General features: G+C 54.4%; 1 long non-coding RNA gene across 1 annotated transcript; it reads left to right on the top strand.

Moving 5' to 3' along the window:
* The first annotated feature begins 257 nt into the window (after nt 1-257).
* LOC306667832 lies at nt 258-9,752 on the top strand. The gene is made up of 3 exons (XR_013765654.1): nt 258-351; nt 3,264-3,443; nt 8,754-9,752. It is a non-coding gene; the product is annotated as an uncharacterized lncRNA (long non-coding RNA).
* Nucleotides 9,753-14,825: the final 5,073 nt, after the last annotated feature.

Here is a 14,825-nt window from a genome sequence, read left to right as displayed (position 1 = left end):
TGAACGTAAAATGAAAGGCAATTTCATTTCAAAGGGCCTCTGACAGGCGACCGTGATCCTGTGATACCATCTGGGGCCTGGGTAGGGAGGACCCGGTGACTTGGAGCGGGGCCAAGGCCTGGGGCTCCAGGGCTCCTGCGAGAGGAGATGCATTCTCACTGACCACTGGGCCGAGGAGAGGGAGACCGTTCTTTTCATCTCCGCGGAGAGATCGGAATCTCCGGCCATGCCAGAGATTATCTGCCTTCCTCGGACTCGGGGCCGGGGGGCAGCTTGAACATTACCCAGATCCCTCTAGGCGTCCCTGGGAATCACTTCCGGGCCTGGTTCTGCTTTGAGAACACGGGCGAGGTCATTGCTGGCAGGCAATCAAGGCCTCGGGAGACACTGGCCGTGGCTGGGAAGGAACCGGGCTCCGTGTTCCACGACACCTCAGTGTGCAGCCTCCCGGGCTGGTCAGTTTCCCTGAGGGCTGCAGGTCCGTGGGGACTTAGCTGCAAAGGGGCTTCATGAGGAGCGGAGCGTGGTGCTGGGGGATCTCTGGCTGAGGGATTTCTCGGCTGGGGCTGGGGGCCCGGCCACTGCCATCTCTGCCTACCTGGAGTCCAGCGGGTGAGGACACACACACTCCCAGTCTTGCTCTTGGGGTGGAGGACACGCAGCCCCAGTGGGTGCCCGGAATCTCTTGAGGGATTTGAGTCTCGGTGACTTTGGTTCCTTTCCCGCTGGCTTTCCATCTGGTGCTCTTCGATGACATCCTTGGGGACCAAAGTGACCATTCTTTCAGAGTCGAGGCCTTGTCCCAACCACACCCGAGGACTGGCTCTGAGGCCGGGGTGGGGCTCACCTGGTCCTGTCTTTTGCCTTCTTAATACCATCTGGAGCTGCCCACTGACTTCCCTACCCCCAAGCCACAGTGAGTGGGTTTATAAAAGCACCCAGCAGGTGTCAGGAGCCTAATGGGGGTTTGCCGAAACTGTTCACACTGAAGTAAATGCCTTACGAGAGTCGGCACCTCGGGCAGCTCGCAAGTTCCGTGTCTTCCCAAGCAAAGCCTCTGTTCTGGGAATTCTGCAAGCAGAGCGCCGCTTCTCTAGGAGAAAGAGAGTCTGCAAAGTGCGTTCAACTCTCTTGGGTCACTTGCAACCTCACGGGAGTTAGCGTCTCCAGTTCTACCTGCATCCACATGAAACTGAGATCCACTTTTCACCTGTAGGCTACCTGGCAGGACAAGAGAGAATTGAGAAGATGGTCAGGTGAGAGGAAGGGAAATCCAGAGGCAATGAAAACACATGGATATAGAAAATCTAGAGGACACACTGTCCCCATTTCACAAGGAGGCTAAGACTTAACTCCTGTGTTTGTTGAATGAGTAACCGACTGACTTCAAACTCATCTCCGTACTTCCTCTTCAGCTTTGGAGCTGACGGAGAGATGGCTTGTTGACTACGTCAGTCTGTACCGTTCAAGATTTTCTATAGGCTTGTTCACGTTCTAGTTTCTTCCAGCTTTAACCATGAGATAGGCTTCCCAAGAGTGAGAGCATGCCCTTTCCCTGTCAGAAACTCAGCATTTCTCAACACTTGTTAAATCAAATATCCAGTGTTTTGCCACCAATTTGTGCTAGTGTTTTCTCCTTCTTCCTTTAATGTTTTTATTTGCTCTTTTTAGATCCACATGACAGCGGAGTGCATTTTGACATACTATACACACATGGAGTATAACTTAATCTATTTAGGATCCCGTTCTTGTTGAATGTGACATGGAGTCACGCTGGTCTCACATTCATACATGAACACAGGAAAGTGATGTCTGATTCATTCCACGGTCTTCCCCACTCCCACTCGCTCCCTTCCCTCCATTCTTCTTTATCTAATCCAGTGAACCTCTATTCCATTTACTGACTAATGCCATTGTTTCATTCTTCTTTATGGCTGAGTAATATTCCATTGTGTATATGTACCACATTTTCTTTACCCATTCATCTGTTGAAGGGCACCTAGGTTGATTACATAATTTAGCTCTTGTGAATTGAGCTGAGCTGCTGTAAACATTGATGTGGCTGTATCTCTGTAGTATGCTGATTTTAAGTCCTTTGTGTATAAACCAAGGAGTGGGATAGCTGGGTCAAATGAAGGTTCCATTCCAAGTTTTCTGAGGAATCTCCACACTACTTTCCAGAGTGGCTGCATCAATCTGCAGTCCCATCAGCAATGTCTGAGTGTGCCTTTGCCCCACATCCTCTCCAACACTTATTGCTCCTTGTGTTCTTGATCATAGCCATTCTGACTGGGGTGAGAGGGAATCTCAGTGTGGTTTCAATTTGCATTTCTCTAATTGCTGGAGATGCTGAACATTTTTTGTGTATTTGTTGACCATTCGTGTTTCTTCTTTTGTGAGGTCTCTGTCCAGTTCCTTTTGTGCTGGTGTCTTCCACGAGAAACCGGATTTATGAGAAGCTTCCATCCTCCAGACCCTGACCCATCAACCCTCTTTCCAGTTGCGGCTTAAAATCCAACAGCGATCCCCATTGTGTTTTCCGCGGTGTCTCCAAAGCCTCCGCTCGCCCTCCCCTCTTATTTTTACAGTGTACCCGCGTGTCTGGGCCCCCTTTGTTAACTTAGGTGCCACAGGCTGATTGTTCGTGGGGAGTTCACATCTAACTTATTTCCTTTCCAGGGCGAGAGAAACAGGTGTGAGCAGCTGGCCCAGCACATTGTCCTCACTGGCTGGGTCTCCGTGTGGTGAAGTCCCCAGTTATCAGCTCTCTCCCTTTTTAAATTACTTTATATGAGCTGTTTTCCTGGACCAGGTGAGGGACTGGGGAGGTGGTGAAGCTTTGATAGGCTGCTTAGAAGTCAATCCTTCCTTCCTTCACTCACTAAATATTTAGGGGGCACCCCCTCTGGGCCGGGACCTGGACTGGGCTCTGGGGCTACAGTAAACAGTGGACAGGACACTACTGCTGTCCCTCCAGAGCTTACTGTGCATGGAGGAAGTCTCACAGTTAAACAAGGAATGTCCACCCTTGATGGATGGGGTGACAGAAGACCCCATGTGATACCTTGGGTGCCCTCTTGGGGACACAGGGCTATACTTACCTGACTTTGGTTTCCTCATCTGTTCGGTGGAGAACGCCACTGGCAACGGCCCCTGTGGTTGTTGGGAGAATGAAAAGACTGCGTGACACAGCACTTAGGAGGCTGCCTGATGCTAGGCCTGCTGGTTCACTTTATTTCTTACCCTCTCACTTTGCAGATAAGGGAACCGAGACTCACAGAAAGTAAGTTGCTGGCCTCGAGTCCCAAAGGCAGCAGGACCGGGAGCCGTCTGGGGGCCTCGGTGACATGCCTTTCAGGAGACGGGCCTGGGTGCCCTTGGATCTAGTGGCTCCCCTTGGGCGGGTGGAAAACTACTACCGCGTAGTTCTTCAGCAACTGCGGGTAAGTCTAATCCAGTCCAGCGGGGAAGGTAGGGCATAAGTCAAATCAAGACCAGCTGTGTCTTCCACCACTCCACCCCCGCCCCCGAGTTCTCTCAAGTCTGAAAAACCAAGAGACCCATTTACTAATCATAGGCTTTCCCCTGATACCTGGAATCCAGGTAGGTAAGGAAATAGGAGAGAGAGGAATGATTGAGGAATCTTCCAACACAATCATCTGGCTTGTGGTTTGGGGAGGATTTAACAGCAGTGAGCAGGAACTCAGGCCCAAGCCAACCCTGAATCCCACCAGGCATTTGGCAGGTCTGCAAATACACTTTATCCAAAAGCCCAGAAGAATCCCCCTCCTCCTGCTGCCAACTGGGACCCTCGGTGGTGGAAATGGTGAGACCAGGCCTGAAGTTCCTGTCTTGCCAGTTGTGATTTTCATGCAAACAAGCAAAAACCAAAGACAACAATAACAACCACGAAAACCCAAACGCCTCTGTGCCAGTCGACTTTTCATTGCTGTGACCAAAATTCCTGAGAAGAACAACTTAAGGGAGGAAGAGTTCACACGGGGCTCACTGTCTCAGAGTTTCCGCTATGGTCGGCCGGCTGTTGCTCCGGGCCATCAATGAGACAGAACCTCAGGGTGGAAGGGGTGGCGGGGGAAATCTGCTCAGCTCCAGGCAGCCAGGAAGCAAAGAGAGAGGACACGGGGAGCAAGAAACAAAGTATGATCCCCAGGGACCCACTTCCTCCAGCCATGCTCCACCTGCCTACAGTTTCCAGCCAACAATCCACTCAAACTATGAACCCAGTGGATTGAGCCAGCGACGAGGTCACAGTGCTCACCATTGAACCATCTCGCCTCTGGACAGTCCTGCGTCGTCTGAGTTTCTTTGGGGGACCCCTTGCTTCCAAACCACCATAATACCTTCATTTCCCCCGTGATGCCTTCTGCTCATCCAAAAAAACACCAACAACCAAACAAAACCAAAACCAAGCCCAACTCTCTCAAGATGGCGGAGAGACTCTAACTCCAAATACTAAAATATGGGGCAAAAGTCAATATCCAGCTTAGAGAATGGATCAGTGTCTGGCAGCATCTTATGTCTCCATAGCAGACTGTTGATGGACTCGCTAGACTAACCTTTCAACAGAGCTTCTAGTACAAGGTGAGGTTTTCTTAAAAAAAGAAGGTAAGAATTCAGTCAGAAGGTGAACTCGACCATTTAAAGAAAATAAATAGCAGAGGGAGAAGCAGGTGCCTCCAGTAGTCCTGGGACCACCTGCCCTAGGGCAGGACCCTCCCAGGTGGCTTTTTGGATGTCCCCGCCAGGCCTCCTCCCGGGAGAAAATCCACACAGTAATAGAACCACTCCAAGTCAGCACCGGGTCAGAAAGGATTCCTTCCCCTCTAAGTGGCTCCTGTGAGAAGCAACTTCCCGTGGTGTCCCCTCCTGCATCTCCTCCTCCCACTGAGGGCCACGTCAGAGCCACGCACACGTGTTATGTCACCAGAATTGTGTTTTCCGGAAGTAAACGTAGAGGTGCGTGAACCCTGGTAGACATTCCCCCAAACAGGCAGCCCACCTGGGGACATGCAAATGCCAAAGTGGCCTGGACTAGCTGCTGTCCCCCATCATGCATCTTGCTGATCGAGGACTCAGAAATCCTGTGTGAAGCTGATCGAGTTTTTGGAATCCAACTCCTGACACGTTTTTAAATTGCACGCTCCTTTATTCCCTGGAACACCTCTCATCTTTCCATGGGATGAGAACTGGAATAATGATAGAAGTAATGACGTCCGAGCACAAAACTGATGTCCCTCCTTCTGCCTCCCTGGTGCCTGTGTTCTTGGTCGTGCAAAATGAGTTTCCTTGCCGCCTCAGGAACTGGAGTCTGTTTCCCCACCTTGAATGTGGGTGGGCAGGCCCTGTGGCTTGCTCTGACCAATAGGATGAAGCAAAAGGCAGGAGTGGCAGCTGTAACTGCCGCCACCCTGGGGGAGGTAAAAATCATGCATGTCGAGGACGGACAGGAAATCCCTGCTGAGGCTGCTCCAGGTGCCCCGTCCTCCAGCCAGTCCGCGGCACACTACGAAAGTGTAAGTCCAGTCAAGGCAAGAAGAATCGCCTAGCCCAACTCAGCTCACGTCTCCATCTCAGAGAACCAAGAGCAAAAGAAAAGGTGGTTTTTGTTAACCTCTAAGCTGGAGATAGTTTGTTATGCAGCATACGCTGACTGATACACACTCTCGAGTGGGGACGCCTTGAATAAGTAAACGAGGCTTTTAAGAAAGTAAGCACTCAGAAACTTCAGAATTCATGATGTGCAACAAATAACTTGAGGCAGATGTCACAGATGATTCTGACACCATCGGGTTTGTCAATCAAGCAGAGATGGAGGAATGAGTCTCGGAAATACAAGGGCGGGGTTTGGGCTGGATCTGCCTGTTCGAGGAGAATCGAACCTGACTCTTCCTTCCGACTCCCGAGGGCTGTCTTCTCACCCAGTTCAACAGGCCCCATTTTTTACTCGCAGCTTCACCAGTTCCTGGAGGCCGGCTCTCTCCGTTCCGGGGTGGCAAGTTCACTGGGTTCCTCCGAAGCTTCTGGGCATGTCGGGGAGGTGCCTGGACAGCTGGAGGTGAGGGGTCTCCCAGGGGAGGGGCTGGATCTGCAGCTGGGAGAGGGAAGAAGGCTCCCCAGGGTTGGGGAAGCAGGAGCGAGAGCGAAGGAGCCAGCTAGTCCCAGGAGCGAGGTCTGGAAGAGGCACGGGACACAAGCTGGCACTGTGGGTGATGGAGTCGACCTGCCATCTTGTTAAAAGGTTTTATTTGTCCTTTTTTCTTTTGCAGGAGGCCTGGGAGAGGGACCCATTAAGGGAACACAGCCAGGCAGATCTGGGGACATGTGTGTGTGCTCGTGCCTGCCTGCACCCTTTCCTGCCTCCCCTGGCCACCACCCCCCCTTTTTACAAGGGCCAACTGGGTTTCAGGGTTGAAGCCCGAGGGGACCAATTGGTGTGGTGGGGCTTTTTTACAAAGTGCAAAGGATCAAAGTAATTAGCACAGGGCGAGAGCCCGGCCGTTGGAGAGAGAAGCCAGCCATCCCTCGCCTTCTGCACACCTCAGGCCCTCCCCAGGCCGTGGCTGGGGACAGAGGGCGCATTCCCGCATTCCTCGTGCAGGCTGCCGCAGTGGGATCTTCTGCTCCCAGGCAGGAAGTGACCCTGAAAGGAGCCCAGAGGCCTTGAGTCGGGCTGAACCTTCTGGGGAAGACTTTCTAAGCTTCTCATGGCCTCCTTCCTGTTGCGGTGGAGATCTAAGCAGGCTTGACCCCAACTGGGGACCAGGTGAGGGACGGGGACTGCTCGTGAGCACCGCTTAGCCCTCAGCTCTGGCCAGGGAGGGTCAGACTTAGGCCTGAGGAAGTGCCATCCGGGAATGACTTCTGGTGGTCCACAGAGTGTCCCCCAGGGCACGGGCCCTTCCTCCCTCCTCTGCCCTCCCTTCTGTCCACCCCCACCCCCAGTCTGTCTTTCTGATTCTACCAAGAAAAATGGCTGAGTTTGGTGCCAATGTGACGCAGTAGGCAGAAAAACAACCCCAAAGACGCCTGCCCCTGTGAATACGTTGCAAATGGTCCTTTGAATTTGGGGTCCTTAAAATGGAGAGTCTCCTGGATTCTGATGGGATCAGGCTAATCACCTGACTCTTTAATGTAGGAGAATCTGGCCAGGAAATAGAGAACCCGGACAGCGGACAGCATGACCAAAATCCAGTGACCTCTGGCAGGTCCTGAGAGGTAGGAGGCCAAGAGGAAGATCAGCAGAGGCCTCCTGGAGGTCTGAGTGGCCCCCAGCCAGCAAGTCAACGGGACCTCAGTCTGGCAACGATGTGGTCCCCAATTCTGTCTGGCTAGCCTGCCGGCCTACAGATGTGTGATAGGATCTGTCGTCACCAACGGCCACGTGACTCCCGTCAGAGAGAGAAGACCTCCCACCCACAGCTTCGGAGAAGCCACCACCCAGTTAAGTTCAATGCCACCGTAGGATTCTCATGGCATTTACCTGCAGATTTTGCCTCTTATCAGTGGTAAGTGGCAATGGTTTTTGGTTTATGGTAGCAATTCAGTTTCCTCTTTTTTGAGGTGCCTTGATTTTGGTAAGGAAAAATAAATGGTGTTTAAAGGAAATACTGGTAAGTGACAATGACTTGCACTGATATTTAAATATGCAAAGTGGCATTTAAATATCTAGAACAGGGTTAACGCCGGCCTGGGGTTTTGTGTGGTCCCCTTTGGGGTCCAGAGAATGCACAGTCAGCTCTGCATATAATTTGCATACATTTGCATGATTCTCTGATCCCGCCAATGAGAGGCAGGCAAGATGGTCTTTGCTGACTGCGCCCCGGCGGGTGCTCAATTCCTCAGCTGGCCCTGGGTGTTGGACCAGTTGTATAAAACAGGAGCAAAAGAGTGTTTGGAGTCACCAGCCGGCTGGCTCCACAGCATGGAGGTAGCGACCAGGCTTCGGAACCAAGCAGAATCGCTTCGAATCTGGACTCGGCTGCTTAAAACTGGGTGCCATGCACAGACACCTGGACCTCCCTGAGCGTGGGTTTCCTTATCTGTAAAAAAGAACCCACAAGAGCCCTCCCTGAGCCGGGTGGGGACTGAGCCAGGGGCGGCTGGGAACGAGCAGAGCGCTCCTCACCCCGTCCCGTGTCATTCTTCCTGGCTGCCCCAGGGTGGCCCGCCGCTGGCCCGTGGTCTCTGGCTCTGGGGCTGGAGGCCTGTTCTGGGCGAGGCTGGGGCAGACAGTCTCCAGGCACGCCAGGCCCCGGCTGGCCTCTGTCACCCTGCGGTGCCGTGGAGAGCCCAGAGAAAGGAATCCCACAGAGCCGCGGGAGGCTGTGTGGCCAGGCTGCCCGCAGTCCCTGCTTCAGAGAGGCCGGCCCTTGCAAGGGGTGGACGGCAGAGAGCATTTCCCGGCTGGGAGCAGAGCAGCGGTAGCTTCCCAGCCAGGCGGGTGGCTTCAGGCTCAAGAGGGACGTGGGAGCGAGGAAGGGCCTTCCTCGCTGCTGCCTTAACTGTGCTAAAGCAGGGCTTCGGTGACGGAGTGGACCTCCACTGCCTCAGCCACTCCTAGCCCTGTGGCTTTCAGGTCATTTCTCTCCCATACTAACCAGAGCCAGTGCTTCTAAAGCCCCAGCGTGGCACCAGGCTCTTTCCTGAACACCCCACGACTATTAAATAATTTACTTCCCATCACAACCCAGTGACGCAGGCTTGCTTATTATCCCCCATTTTGCAATGAAAAGACAGAGGCACAGAGAGGTTCTTCGACGTGCCCGAAGTCACACAGCGAATACACAGCAGATCCAGGCCTGAACTCAAGGCAGCGTGGACCTAGAGTCTCCAGTTTGCGACGTTTCCTTAGTTCCGTTTTTCCAGATTCCAAAGGTCATCCTGAGACTCAGGCTGCGCAGACATGCTCGCCAGGTAAGAAAGCTGGGATCCAAGGCCAGCGTCCTGGCCTGCAGCCAGGTGGCTCTCCCTGTGCTCCGTCCTCCCTCATTTCTGCCCCCTCCTCTCCCTCCTCTCTCTCCCTCCTTCTGTTCTGTTTCTTAGCAAGCCCTTATTTATCGCTCACTGCCTGCTAGACACAGGCACAGGCTATGCTCTTGCTGTGTACCTCCCTTGCTCTGCGGCCACTGGAGCGCTCTTGGCACGCCTCTCGCTCCTCCCCTCTGCTCAGGAGGCCCGTCCTGCCGGGACCTCACACGCACAGCTTGTTCCCTTGGGCTTCTGTGACCCTGCCAGGAGGCCTCGGTCCCTCTCTGAGCTGCAATAGCTGCCCCGGTGGTGGCGAGAACATCCGGCACGTCAAGATGAGCTCGCCGGGACCCACGCGGCCCCCAACACCTGCCAGAGCCCTGGGGTCCCCAGCTCCAGGCAGACCCCGCCACGGTGGCTTCCAGGCTACATGGAGAAGAAATCCCGTAGACAGGCAGCGGCTGAGGGGCTGCTGGGCCGGGCCCAGAGCCACAGGGCAGGAGAAGCTGTCCCCGGGCAGGTTTTGCTGGTGACCCGGGAGAGCCCAGCTCTGGGCCCCACCAGCCGGCAGTAGCTGCAACCAGATGGTCCATAGAGGGCCAGGGCCTGCAGGCCACAGCGGTGAAGCCGGCCGCTGCGTGCTCCCCACGGGCCTCAGCTCAGTCCTCCCTACCCAAGATGGGGCGCTGGCCTGAGGCTCCTCACCCTCCTTCCAAAAGAAAAGCCACCTCTGCGCAGCCGGGAGGGCGGACGGCTGGACTGCGGCTGGACCGGGGCTCACGGCCTCTTCTGCCTCCAGCCTTGGCCTTCTCACCTGTGAAAGGGAGTTGTCCACAGCAGCCTCCTGCCTCCTTGGAGCCTCAGTGCTCCGTGTTGGCGGCCTCTGCTCACCCTTCTCCTCCCTGACCCGCCTGGGGTCTGCAGACTGCCCTGGAGCGCCTGCTCTGGGACCAATGACTAAACACGGCTACAGTGACCGCCACCAGGGAGACTCATGCCGTGGGTCCACCCCTTCATCCACCGCTCCGAGTCTGGACGCAGCCATGGGAATCGCTTTGGGGAAATCAGCAAAACTTGAAGGGATTAGACACTTGACAACCCCTGGGGTGTGGCCACGCACTGACTGGGACCCTGTGACAGCCTTAGGAACAGACCCAGGTCAGCCGGCTGGAGCCCAAGGCAGGTCTGCGTGTCTTCCCTGAGGAGAGCTAGTTGTTACAGCCCCTGCCGAGACCAGCCAACAGCCAGGCGACTGCATGACGTGGAGGTGAGCCACAACTGATCCCTGTGTGGGAGAACCACACAGCACAGAGCCCCAGCTGGTTCCGGGACTCAGGAGTGGGACCATTAGTAGTCAAGCCTTAGGACGGTTTGTCACGCAGCACTAGCTAGCTGATACGATCCTCGCTGCTTTTGTTATTATGAAGTGCTTCCTGTGTGTCAGAAAACCCTGTTAAGCATCCTCACGGTAAACATACCATCATTTGGTCCTCACCTGAGTTGGGGGCCATTATAAAGATGGGGGAAATGAGACTCAGAGGGCTTCTCACTTCTCCAACCCAGAGGCTGGCTCGGTATGTTTCCTAGGCGTCTTGTCCTTCCTCTTTTACCTTCCAGCTCTGTGACTTTGGGCAGATTTCTTCTATTTTCTGTGTCTCAGTTTCCTAGTCTATAAAATAAAGCTGATAACAGAATGATTATTACTGTTAGATTAAGGTGATGTGTGTAAATTGGTAAGATCAGTGCCTGGTACATAGTAGCCACTCAATAAAAATGTTACATGCTATTTCTTTTTCTCCTCTTTTGGCTTGTTGCTTGGCAAGCTGGCATTTTTATAGCTGTTGTCCCCCTCCCCACCCAGGGGTAGACTCCTTCAAGACTGGGACCAGGTCCGGCCGTCCTGCCTGCCTCACAACAGCATCTTGCTCAGAGAAACTGCTTAGCAAATATATATGCAAAGTTGTTTTCATTCACTCAGCTGGAAAATGAGATTGAACTTAGTGTCCTCAGAAGAGCAAGAGGCCAAGTGGCCATCGGGGAGACTGATGAGAAATAGCCATGGCATGAGGACTTTAAGTTAGACTCGGAAAAGAACTTCCCAGTGAGGGTGGGAAAACCACAGATGTTTTTTACACTACCACACACCCCCGCTCCCCACATCCTGCCTCTTCCTAGGACTCTGTGCAAGTTTACGTGCTCTCAGGCATAACATGAAGTATGTGGGGGGAGGGGTGGTGCCGAGGACACTGACCCCTCAGTGCCCTTGCCTGCCAAGAAACCCTCTGAAGCTCCAGGCCAAGGCAGACAGCCCTCCTGCCCGCTCCTTCCCACTATTTTCTTTGCAGCTGTCTCTGCATTTCAGAGTTCACTTCGCTGCCAGGGACTCTATTTTAGGCTTTGTGGGAACGGGAACGGGCTGGTTTCGGCTCATAGGAAGCTCTGGAAATCCAGCAAGCCTGTCCCCAGGGCCTCCCAGCCCACTCCAAGGGCAAGGGGAGTCAAAGACGGGAGCCCGGTCCGGCGTCCAGCCACATGCGGGCGGGGGCAGGCCGCCCTCGCCGCCACCCCGGCTGGGGCCCACCCGCTCTCCCAGGGCCCGCCCTACGCTGGGCCGCGGCTCAGGGCGCCCCCAGGCTGCAGACCTCCAGCCGAGCGGAGTGCGTGAAAACCGACACCCGGTCCTGCCTCGTCCTGGTCTCTTTCCACACTGAGAAGTGGCAGGTGGAAGCCAGTCTGTCACTCAGGGACTCTCGGCCAGAATGGCAAGTCACACATGGTGGGTCCCTGAGTAGGTGGGTGTGCTGGCCATCGGGAGTGCAGTGTGGGTGTGTGTGTGTGCGTGTGCGTGTGTGAACATGTGTGTGCGCGTGTGTGTGCATGCAGGAGCATGTAAGTGCACGTGTGTGCGTGTGTGTGCATGTGTGTGTGAACGTGTGTGGGCATGTGTGTGTGCATGTGTCTCTGTGTGCGTGGGCGTGTGTGTGAATGTGTGTGTGGGCATGTGTGTGCGTGTGTGCATGTGTGTCTGTGCGTGTGTGTGCATGTGTGTGTGAACGTGTGTGGGGGCATGTGTGTGTGCACGTGTGTGCACGAGTGGGCATGTGCGCGCGCGTGTGTGTGAACGTGTGTGTGCGTGTGTGGGCATGTGTGTCTCTGTGTGTGCACGTGTGTGCATGAGTGTGCATGTGTGTGTGTGCATGTGTGTGTGCACGTGTGTCTGTGTTTGTGGGCGTGTGTGTGAACATGTCTGTGTGCGTGCGTGTGCACACACTTGACAATACCTGCAATAGAACAGCTGCCCCGGGTGAGCATCCGGGTGTCTTGGGAGGTGAGCGTGGGGCTGTGGACCTCTACGTGCGTCGGCATGCACGGCTCGGGATGGGTCTGTTTTCATCGTGTTCTGACACCATCGCCCCTAAACTTTTTTAAGTATTCTTTTAGACGTCGATGGACCTTTACTATACTCATTATTTATAGGCAGGGCCGAGGCTCGAACAGGGCCTCACGCAGGCCAGGCGAGCCTCTGCCCCGAGCCACAGCCCGGCCTCCTCGCCCTTAGACTTTAAGTTCACTGTTTGCATCAGTAATATTTGTTGCTTAGAACCCAGAAACCACAGCGAGGCAACACGTATGTGAGATGCACGTGTGTGTGTGCCCCAGAGATCAGAGGTGCCACGGACACGTGTGTTTGGTCATACATGATATGATAACATGATTAGTATAATAAAGCACATGTACTATGATTACGTGGAACACGCACAAGAGGATATATAATGGATACAAATGGGGTAACCAGCTTCATCTATCGAACACGTTTTCTGGTGTTTCCTGTGCAAAGAGATGTCCTGAAGATGTCACGAGAAAGAGAATGGAGTCGGTGCAGCGTCCCCGAGGACTCCAAGCCAGGCACGAGGGACACGCAGCTGTTCGTGGACACGCATGTGTGCACGCAAGCATAAGACGTGTGAATGCACCATGGCTGGGTATTCCAGAAGTACGGGTTCCAGAGGAATAAGCGTTTGAATAGATTCCAGAATTTTCCCAAAGTACATTTATTCAGGTGGGGTTATAAACGGATCAGAGCACAAAACTGACCGGGCAGGGACACACAATGCATGTGACTTGGTACATTTTTTACTACATACATTATCAACCTTCCCTCATCTCTAGACAAGCGCCCAACCTCAGAAGCTCTCGGGTCGTGGCCGGATCACATTTCATTTCACGGGTGAAGCCAAAACCATTTCACCCGTCACTCACGGTTGGCTATTTAGATCCTTAACCCCCACTGCCGTGAGCGTCCCCTGAGCCCAAGTTGAATGCACCTTCCTGTGTGACGCAGAGGCGTTCCCAGGTCTGAGGGCGGGCACACGTTCACAGCTTTGCACACACACACACACACGAGCTAGAGACACAGTGGGTGCACACTTCATTTTGGTGACGTGAAGAACCAGCCACAGAACACATGTCCCCAGCTCACAATCCAAACCTTGGATGAAGCTGAGGGACTTGGAGCAGCCCCCTCGGGGACCACGGTCTTCTGACGTTCAGAGAGAGCTGGCTTCTGCAAAGCCCAGTCCCTGTCCAGGCCCCTGCCTCCAGCCCCATCCATGCAGGAAGGTCTGGCATCCTGCCTCCCGCCCTCCGTCATGGGCCTCCTAAGGAGCTAAGAGCCCTAATGTGTGAACATCGATTTCCGGGGCGCTGGAGAGGCCGGCATGATTTACATTCAACTTCCCCACGATGAGACCTCGTTGATCTCCGTGGGCACTAAAATATTTACTAAGGGCAGCAGGGCTGGGAGGTCCTTGGCCAGGGCGAGCGAGAGATTCAGCAAAGGACCAGGTACCAGTGGCCTGAGGGCATTCTGGGGCTGGGAAAGCACACTGGGCTGGAGGCCAGGGGGCAAGGCTAGAGGGCGAGGCCAGCAGGAGCCTCAGCGTTTTTCCTGGTCCTTAGGGAATGGCGTCCGGGGGCTCCTGCTCAGAGCAGCCCTCCAGGACCACCCCCTAAAGCAGCCCTGTCACTCTGGGCCCAATGACACCATGATCCCTCCCTTTTTGAGTTTATTCGAGCATCATTCACATACTCTAAACCCCCAATTTGAAGTGTACCCTGGGAGGGACTTTGGCACTGGGTCCCAGTCACATAACCAGCACCTGGAGAGGACGCCCATCAGGGCCCCGACCCCCGCTCCTGGACCCCGCAGCTCCTGCCCGCTTTTGGCCATCCATCAGTGTCTCTGGAATTCCACACACATGAGGCCATCAGTCTGCCATCTTTCCCGGGGGGCTTCTTTCCCGGGGGCTTCTCCCTCTTCGCAGGCTATTTCTGAGACTCAGCCAGGCAGGGCGGGGTGGGTGGGGTCCACCGTCTGAGTGGTCTTTGCTGAGTGATCTTCTGCCATCTGAAGCTGCAGGCTGCTTCCCTGTGGGCCAGTGGGTGGATGGGGGCCTAAACAGGCTTTGGAAAATCACACCATCTCTCTCTCTCACACACACACACACACACACACACACACACACACACACACACAGCCCTGTACAGAATCACTCTTGGCTCCCTTCTCCACTGTAAAAACGTCACAAGGGTATCCCTGGATCCACATGCCCCCACCCCCTCATGCATGAAGTGAGGGCTCGTCTCCAGCATGTTCCCAAAGGCTCATGCGTGGGAAGGCTTGGTCCCCTGTGCAGCAAAGTTTGGAGGTGGGGCTTTGGGAAAGCAATTGGATCATGAAGGCTCTGATCTCGTTAACGGACTAATCCACTGAGGGGTTTCTAGCTGGACCGACTATTAAGAGGCGGGGCCCAGTCCAAGGGTGTGCCTACGAAGGG

Source organism: Sciurus vulgaris, assembly GCF_902686455.1.
Source record: "Sciurus vulgaris genome assembly, chromosome: 8".
Lineage (NCBI taxonomy): Eukaryota > Metazoa > Chordata > Mammalia > Rodentia > Sciuridae > Sciurus > Sciurus vulgaris.
The sequence above is the reverse complement of the archived record's forward strand: the minus strand, read 5'-3'. Positions and strand labels throughout refer to the sequence as shown.